This window comes from Bison bison, unplaced genomic scaffold, assembly GCF_000754665.1.
Source record: "Bison bison bison isolate TAMUID 2011002044 unplaced genomic scaffold, Bison_UMD1.0 scf7180017864105, whole genome shotgun sequence".
Classification (NCBI taxonomy): Eukaryota; Metazoa; Chordata; class Mammalia; order Artiodactyla; family Bovidae; genus Bison; species Bison bison.
The window spans coordinates 140,680-149,671 of record NW_011494677.1 but is presented as its reverse complement, the minus strand read 5'-3'; the positions used below and the strand labels follow the sequence as shown (position 1 = coordinate 149,671).

At 35.1% G+C, this 8,992-nt stretch overlaps 1 protein-coding gene across 1 annotated transcript in view; it reads left to right on the top strand.

The window, feature by feature from the left end:
- The window catches only part of ADAM32 (ADAM metallopeptidase domain 32), a gene marked incomplete at its 3' end in the record, with an annotated part of 169,626 nt that overhangs the window by 27,964 nt on the left and 132,670 nt on the right, over window positions 1-8,992 (top strand). The window lies entirely within an intron of this gene.

The window sequence follows — 8,992 nt, the reverse complement described above, 5'->3', positions numbered from 1 at the left end:
AAAAGTGAGTTGTGCATGTTTTATTACTCTTTCAAGGCAGTTATTGTTTCTATTTATTTTTAAAGGAAATTTATTAACCCATTAGATAGCTACTTTTCTTTAACATTCTCACTTTTTCTTAGCCTTAACAACTTCCTTTGAACCATACGTTACCTTTTTCTCTTTGCAACAATCATTTACTTTTTATTAACTGTGCATATTAGTGAATATTCAATATAAATGTTAAAAACTCACTTCCTGCTTTTATCTCTATATTCCTGGAAATTATTGATTAATCAAATATTTATGAAATCTGCATTTATAACCAAGAAATCAGCATTAATTAAATTATAGATATAATTAAAATGTCATAAGTTGAATTGCCATGTATGGCCAATGTAAATTGTTCACCTGTATAACTGCATGTTTTGGTCCTCACAAAAGTAGTTATGAAAGAGAAAATATTTTTGCCAAGTAAAAGTGGCGTTAATATGCATAGTTTATACAAGAAGTATATGGAAGTGTTCACAATACATGTTCTACTTGGCTTCTGTCAGTTTTTTAAAAAATAGACCAAACTCATCAGAATTTAGCCAGACATGTAAAAATTAAGACATTTCTCAACCTCTCTTGCACCTAGGTAGAATTTTGTGACAAAGTTATAGATACTGACATGTGACAGATGTAACATGTCACATCTAGATAGAGTTCTAAAGGAAGAAAGCTTATCCTCTTGTCTTTTGCCCTTTCCTGCTGGCTGCAGTGTGAACATATTGGTACATCCTAGTCCACAATGATGGCAATGATACTCTACGTAGTGGAGCAGTAAGGTAGAATGAACCTTGCTCCTGAGGAATTTATAAGACTAAATCACCATGCCTCTTCAGTCTTTTAATATAAGAGAGAAATAAACTCCAACTTGTTTAATCCATTATTCTTGTGTCTCTGTTACAGCTTCTAATCCTATATCCAAAATAATACAGGTCTGAAATGTACAATGAAATGTACATGGAGTGCCAAAGTACTCAATGCTATCACACAAACACATATATATTTTAAAATGAAATTTTATTTACTAAATATGAGCAATTTTATTTTCATTCTAAGAATTTAGGAGAGTAATCTATAATGGCTTAGATTAATCAGTATGGTGGACATTGTTGGTGTTCTGGCCAAATTCTGTCAGATCCTTTTTTACTGTATTTTTGTATAGTGGGACATTTTGTCTTTGGTTGTGCTTTTTAAATATCTAGAATATGTTACTATATTTTAAAAGCTATTTTTACTTAAAAGTTTTCTTCCGGTTTTATTGAGATATAATTGGCAGTGTGTTGGTATAAGGTATACAGCATAATAATTTGATAAATATATTGTGAAATGATCACTGCAATAAGTAGTTAACATCTATCACAACATATAGTGTACAATTTTCTTTTTTTGTGCTGAGAACTTTTAAGATTAATTCTCTTAGAAACTTTCAAATATACATTGAAGTATTGTTAATTATAATCACCATGATGTGTATTCTATTTCCAGAACTTATTTATCTTATAATGGAAATTTGTACTTTTTGATCACCTTCACCCATTTATCCCACTTCACAGTACATACCTCTGGCAACCACCAACCTTTTTTCTGTACCTATGAGTCTGGTATTTTGTATTTGTTTTCTTCCCTAAGATTCCACATATAAGTGAGATCATACGGTATTTGTCTTGCTTTGTCTGACATTTCCTTTAGCAAAATGCTCTCAAGGTCCAATCATATTGATGCAAGGGCAAGCTTTCCTTCGTTTTAATGGCCAGTAACATTCCTTTGTATGTGTGTGTGTGTGTGTGTGTGTGTGTGTATGTATGCATGCACCAAGTTTCTTTATCCATTCATCAATTGATGGACATTTAGGTTATTTTCATGTATTAACTGTTCTAAATAATATTGCATTGAACATGGGGGTGCAGATAATCTCTTCAAGATGGTGATTTTTGTTTCCTTGGGATAAAGACCCAGAAGTGGAATTGCTGGATAATGGTAGTTTTTTCAATTTTTAAAGTTTTTATTGGAGTATAGTTCGTTTACAATGTTGAAATAGATTCAAGGGTACAACAAAGTGATTCAGTTATACATATGTATGCATATATTCTTTTTCAGATTCTTTTCCATTATAAGTTATTAGAAGAATTGAATATACTTCCCTGTTCATGTATATCACTTTTTTAGATCCACATATAAATGATATCATGTGATATTTGTCTTTCTCTGACTTACTTCACTTAACGTGATAATCCCTACATCCATCCATGTTGTTGCAGATGACATTATTTCATTCTTTTTTTTTGGCTCACTAATATTCCTTTATATACATATAACACATCTTCTTTATCCATTCATCTGTTTATGGATATTTAGGTTGCTTCCATGTCTTGGCTGTTGTAAATAGTGCTGCTGTGAACACTGGGGTGCATGTATCTTTTTGAATTAGAGTTTTTATCTTTTGTGGATATATGCTGAGGAGTGGAATTTGCTGGATCATATGGTAACTCTGTTTTTACTTTTTAAAGGAATCTCCATACTGTTTATTCTCCATAGTGGCTGTATCAGTTTATATTCCCAGCAACAGTGTAAGAGGGTTCTCTTTTCTCCATACCCTCTCCAGAATTTATTTGTAGACTTTTTAATGATGGCCATTCTGACCAGTGTGAGGTAGTATCCCTTTTCAGTTTTGATTTGCATGTCAATTAGGATGTTGATCATCTTTTCATGTGCCTATTGGTGATCTTTATGTCTTCTTTGGAGAAAGGTTTATTTAGGTCTTCTTCCCATTTTTTTGATTGAGTTGTTTTTGTTAATATTGCTCTCTATGAGCTATTTGTACATTTTAGAGATTAATCCCTTGTTGGTTTCATTGTTTACAAATATTTTTCCCATTTCATAGGTTGTCTTTTTGTTTTGTTTATTGTTTCCTTTGCTGTGCAAAAGTTTATAAACTTAGAAGTTTGATTAGGTCCCAATTGTTTATTTTTGTTTTTATTTCCATTACTCTAATAAATGGCTCCAAAAAGATACTGCTTTGATTTGTGTCAAAAAGTGTCATGCCTGTGTTTTTCTCTAGAAGTGTTACAGTACCCAGTCTTACATTTAGGTCTTTAATCTGCTGTAAATTTATTTTTGTGTGTGTTGTTAGAGAATGTTCTAATTTCACTGTTTTACATGCAGCTGTCCAGTTTTCCTGGCACTGCTTATTGAAGAGACTGTCTTTTCTCTGTCTTATATTCTTGCTTCCATTGTCCTAGATTAATTGACCATAAGTGCACGGGTTTATTTCTGGGTTTTCTATTCCGTTCCATTAATCTATATGTCTGTTTTTGTGCCAGTATCATACAGTTTTGATTATGTAACTTTGTAGTATAATCTGAGGACAGACTGTGATTTCCTCCAGCTCCTTTTTTCTTTCTCAAGATTGTTTTGTCTACTCAGGGTCTTTAGTATTTCCATATGAATTAAAAATTTTTTGTTGTAATTCTGTATAAAATGTCTTGGTGATTTCATAGGGATTACACTGAATTGCCTCAGGCAATATGTTCATTTTGACAGTATTGATTCTCCCAATGTAAGACCATGGTATATCTTTCCATCTGTTTGTTCTGTCTTCAAGTTCTTTCATTAGCATCTTAAAGATTTTGGAATTCAGGTCTTTTGACTTCTCAGGTAGGTTTCTTCTTAGGTATTTTATTCTTTTTCATGTGGTGGTAAATAGGACTGTTGCCTTAATTTCTTTCCTAATCTTTTGTTGTTAGTATATAAAATGTAACAGATTTCTGTGTATTAATTTTGTATCTTATAATTTTACAAAATTCGTTCATGAGCTCAAATAGTTTTCTGGTAGTGTCTTTAAGATTTTCTATGAATAGTAACATGTCATCTGGAGACAGTGACAGTTTTACTTCTTCTCTTCAAAGTTAGGTTACTTTTATTTCTTTTTATTCTCTGATTGCTGTGATCAAGACTTCCAAAATCATGTTGAATATAAGTGGTATGAGTGGACATCTTTCTCTTGTTCCTGATCCTACAGGGAGTGTGTCCAGCTTTTCACCACTGAATATATGTTAGCTGTGGATTTGTCATAGTGAAATTGCTCAGTTGTGTCCAACTCTTTGCGACCCCATGGGCTGTAGCCTACCAGGCTCCTCCATCCATGGGCTTTTTCAGGAAAGAATACTGGAGTGCGTTGCCATTTCCTTCTCCAGGAGATATTTCCGACTCAGGGATTGAACCCAGGTCTCCCACATTGTAGGCAGATGCTTTACTGTCTGAGCCAAATTTGTCATATATGGTCTTTATTATGTTGAGGTAGAAAAGATTCTCTATGCTCAATTTCTGGAGAGTTTGCTTTAAATCATAAATCATTGTTGAATTTTATCAAAACCCTTTTCTACATCTATTGAGATGATCGTAAGTTTTTATCTTGAGTTTGTTAATGTCGTATATCACACTGCTTGATTTGCAAATATTGAAAACTCGTCAGTCTCCCTGCAGTAAATCTCACTTGATCATGATGTATGATTCCTTTAATATATCACTGGATTTGGTTTGCTGGTGTTCTGTTGAGAATTTTTGCATCAGTGTTCCGTGATGGTCTAGTGATTAAGACTCCTTGCTTTCTGTGCAGGTGGTGCAGGTTCAACCCCTGGTCAGGGAACTAAGATACCATATGCTGCACTGTGTGGCCAAAACATAAGTCTAGGATCAGCTGACTTCACAGGACAATGCTACCAAACATTTAGTGAAGAGTTAACATGTATCCTTCTGAAACTATTCCAAAAAATTGCAAAGGAAAGAACACTTCCAAACTCATTCTATGAGGCCACGATCACTCTGATACTAAAACCAAGCAGAGATACAGTAAAAGAAAATTACAGGCCAATATTGCTGATGAACATTGATGCTTTTGTTTGGAGTTTTAAAATTGCTGATTTAACTTTATTATTTATTTATTTTTTGATTTAACTTTAATACTTATGGTTGTTTGGTTTATATTTTCTGTTTCTTCCTGGATTAGTCTTGAAAGATTGTGCCTTTCTAATAATTTATCTATTTTTTTTTAGGCTTTCTATTTTATTGATGTTTAATTGCTCTTAGTAGTCTCTTATGATCCTTTGTATTTCTCTGGTGTCAATTGTAACTTCTCTTTTTTAATTTCTGATTTTATTCGTTTGGACACTCTCCCTTTTTTCTTGATGAGTTTGGCTAAAGGTTTATCAATTTTGTTTATCTTTTCAAAGTGTCAGCTTTTAGTTTCACTTTCTATTTCATTTATTTTGCTCTGATCTTTATGAATTCTTCCCTTACACTAACTTTGGATTTTATATGGTGGCCTTTCTCTAATTGCTTTAGGTGTAATATTCTGTTGTTTATTTGAGATTTCTCTTGTTTCCTGAGGTAAACTTGCATTGCTATAAACTGGCTTCTTAGAACTACTTTTGCTGCATTTACAGGTTTTGGATCCTTATGTTTTCATTTTCATTTCTCTTTTTGTATCCTTGTGTTTTCATTTGTTTCTACATACATTTTGATTTTCTCTTTGATCTCTTCAGTGATCCATTGGTTGTTTAGTAGCATACTGTTTACCTTCTATGTGTTTTTGTTTTTGTAGTGTTTTTCTTGTAGTTGATTTCTAGTCTCATTGAATTGTGGTCAGAAAAGATGCCTGTTACTTTGATTTACTAAGGCTTGTTTTGTGGCATACCATGTGATCTATCCTGTAGAGTGTTCCATATGCACTTGAAAAGAACATGTATTCTGTTCTTTCAGATGGAATGCTCTCTCTATATCAATTAGGTTCATTTGGTCTCTTATGTTATTTAAGGCTTATGTTTTCCTTATTGATTTTCTGTCTGGATGATCTGTCTATTGGTATAAGTGGGGTGTTGAAATTCCCTACTACACTTGTATTACAGTTGATTTCTCCTTTTATATCTGTTAATATTTGTCATGTATTCAGGTGCTCCTATGTTCAGTTCAGTTCAGTGGCTCAGTCGTGTCCGACTCTTTGCGACCCCATGAATCGCAGAACGCCAGGCCTCCCTGTCCATCACCAACTCCCGCAGTTCACTCAGACTCATGTCCATCGAGTCAGTGATGCCATCCAGCCATCTCATCCTCCGTCGTCCCCTTCTCCTCCTGCCCCCAATCCCTCCCAGCATCAGAGTCTTTTCCAATGAGTCAACTCTTCGCATCAGGTGGCCAAAGTACTGGAGTTTCATCTTTAGCATCATTCCCTCCAAAGAAATCCCAGGGCTGATCTCCTTTAGAATGGATCGGTTCGATCTCCTTGCAGTCCAAGGGACTCTCAAGAGTCTTCTCCAACACAACAGTTCAAAAGCATCAATTCTTAGGTGCTCAACTTTCTTCACAGTCCAACTCTCACATCCATACATGACCACAGGAAGAGAACCATGGCCTTGACTAGACGGACCTTTGTTGGCAAAGTAATGTCTTTGCTTTTCAATATGCTTTCTAGGTTGGTCATAACTTTCCTTCTAAGGAGTAAGCATCTTTTAATTTCATGGCTGCAGTCACTATCTGCAGTGATCTTGGAGCCCCCCAAAATAAAGTCTGACACTGTTTCCACTGTTTCCCCATCTATTTCCCATGAAGTGATGGGACCAGATGCCATGATCTTCGTTTTCTGAATGTTGAGTTTTAAGCCAACTTTTTCACTCTCGTCTTTCACCTTCATCAAGAGGCTTTTTAGTTCCTCTTCACTTTCTGCCATAAGTAAGGGTGGTGTCATCTGCATATCTGAGGTTATTGATATTTCTCCCAGCAATCTTGATTCCAGCTTGTGCTTCTTCCAGCCCAGCGTTTCTTATGATGTACTCTGCATATAAGTTAGGCACATATATATTTATAATTTTATATCTTCATACTGTATTGATCCCTTGATTATTATGTAGTGTCCTTTTTTGGTTCCCTATAACAATTTTTATTCTAAGTTTGTTTCTAAATAGGTCTATTTCATCTGATATAATTATTGCTATTTAAGCTTTCTTTTGATTTCCATTTGTGGAATACGTTTTTCAATCCCCTCACTTTCAGTTTGTGTGTCTCTCTAGATCTGAAGCAAGACTCTTGTAAACAGCACTTATATAGGTCTTGTGTTTGTATCTATTCAATTGCTGTATGTTTTGGTTAGAACACTTAATTTCTTTGCATTTAAGATAATTATCAATATTAATGTTCCTGTTGCCGTTTTGTTAATTGTTTTTGGATTTGTTTTGTAAATCTTTTTTTCCTTTTTCCTCTTTTGTACTCTCCTCTTGTTTTTGATGACTGTTGAGTATTTTTAGTTGTATGTTTAGAATTTGTTTTCTTTTTTGTATGTATATCTATTATGGATTTTTGTCTGTGGGTCTGTTAGTTCAGTTCCTCAGTTGTGTCTGACTCTTTGCGACCCCATGGACTGCAGCACGCCAGGCTTCCCTGTCCATCACCAACTCCCAGAGCTTGCTCAAACTCATGTCCATCGTATTGGTGATGCCATCCAAGCATCTCATCCTCTGTTGTCCCCTTCTCCGCCTGCCTTCAATCTTTCCCAGCATCAGGGTCTTCTCTAATGAGTCAGTTCTTTGCATCAGGTGGCCAAATTGTTGGAGGTAACATGAGGTCTGTGTATATATGTGATTATTTCATGTTGCTGATACCTTAATTTTAAATGCATTTAAATAAACTTGCATTTGTACTCTCTTCTCACAATTACTGTTTTCAACATCACATTTTTACATTTGAATGTTTTGTGTATCTCTTAACTGCTCTTTGTTGATGCAGATGATTTTACTTTTGTCTTCTAACCTTCCCAGTTACTCTGTGTATGTATGAGTTCCTACCTTTGCTGTATGTTTGCCTTTGCCGATAAAGTTATTTTGAAATTTTCTTATTTCTAGTTGTAGCCTTTTATTTATTTATTTTTTTTGTCTAGAAAAGTTCCTTTACCATTGTTGTAAAACTGGTTTGATTGTGCTGATTTCTTTTCGTTTTTACTTGTCTGTAAACCCTTTGATTTCACCATCAAATCTGAATGAAAGTCTTGCTTGGTAGCATACTCTTAGTTTTAGCTTTTTCCTTTTTATCACATTAAATATATGGTGCCAATTTTTTCGTGGCCTGAAGAGTTTCTGCAGAAAAATCAGCTAATGGCCTTAAGGGAGTGCTTTTATATTAGTTGGTTTTCTTTTCCTCTTGCTGCTTTTACTGTTTTCTCTTTATGTTCATTTTTTTCCATTTTGATTATAATATGTCTTGGTTTGTTCCTTTTTGGGTTAATCCTGTATGATAGTCTCTGTGCTTCACTTCTCTTCAGCTTTCAGAAGTTTTCAGCTATTATTTTTTCAAATATTTGTCAGGCTTTTTCTCTCTGTGATCTTCTGGGACCCCTATAATGTGAATATTAGTGTTCTTGGAATTGCCCCAGAGATCTTTTAAACTGTCTTCATTTCTTTTCATTCTCTTTTTCTTTCTGGTCATCACCAGTGAGTTCCTCTACTCTCTTCCAGCTCACTGATCAATTCCTCTGTATCATTTAATCTACTATCAGTTCAGTTCAGTTCAGATGCTCAGTTGTGTCCGACTCTTTGCAGCCCTATGAATTGTAACACGCCAGGCCTCCCTGTCCATCACCAACTCCTGGAGTTGACTCAAACTCATGTCCATCAAGTCAGTGATGCCATCCAGCCATCTCATCCTCTGTCATCCCCTTCTCCTCCTGCCCCCAATCCCTCCCAGCATCAGGGTCTTTTCCAATGAGTCAACTCTTCGCATAAGGTGGCCAAAGTACTGGAGTTTCAGCTTCAGCATCAGTCCTTCCAAAGAACACCCAGGACTGATGTCCTTCAGAACGGACTGGTTGGATCTCCTTGCAGTCCAAGGGACTCTCAAGAGTCTTTTCCAGCACCACAGTTCAAAAGCATCAATTCTTCAGAGCTCAGCTTTCTTCACAGTCCAACTCTCACATCCATAC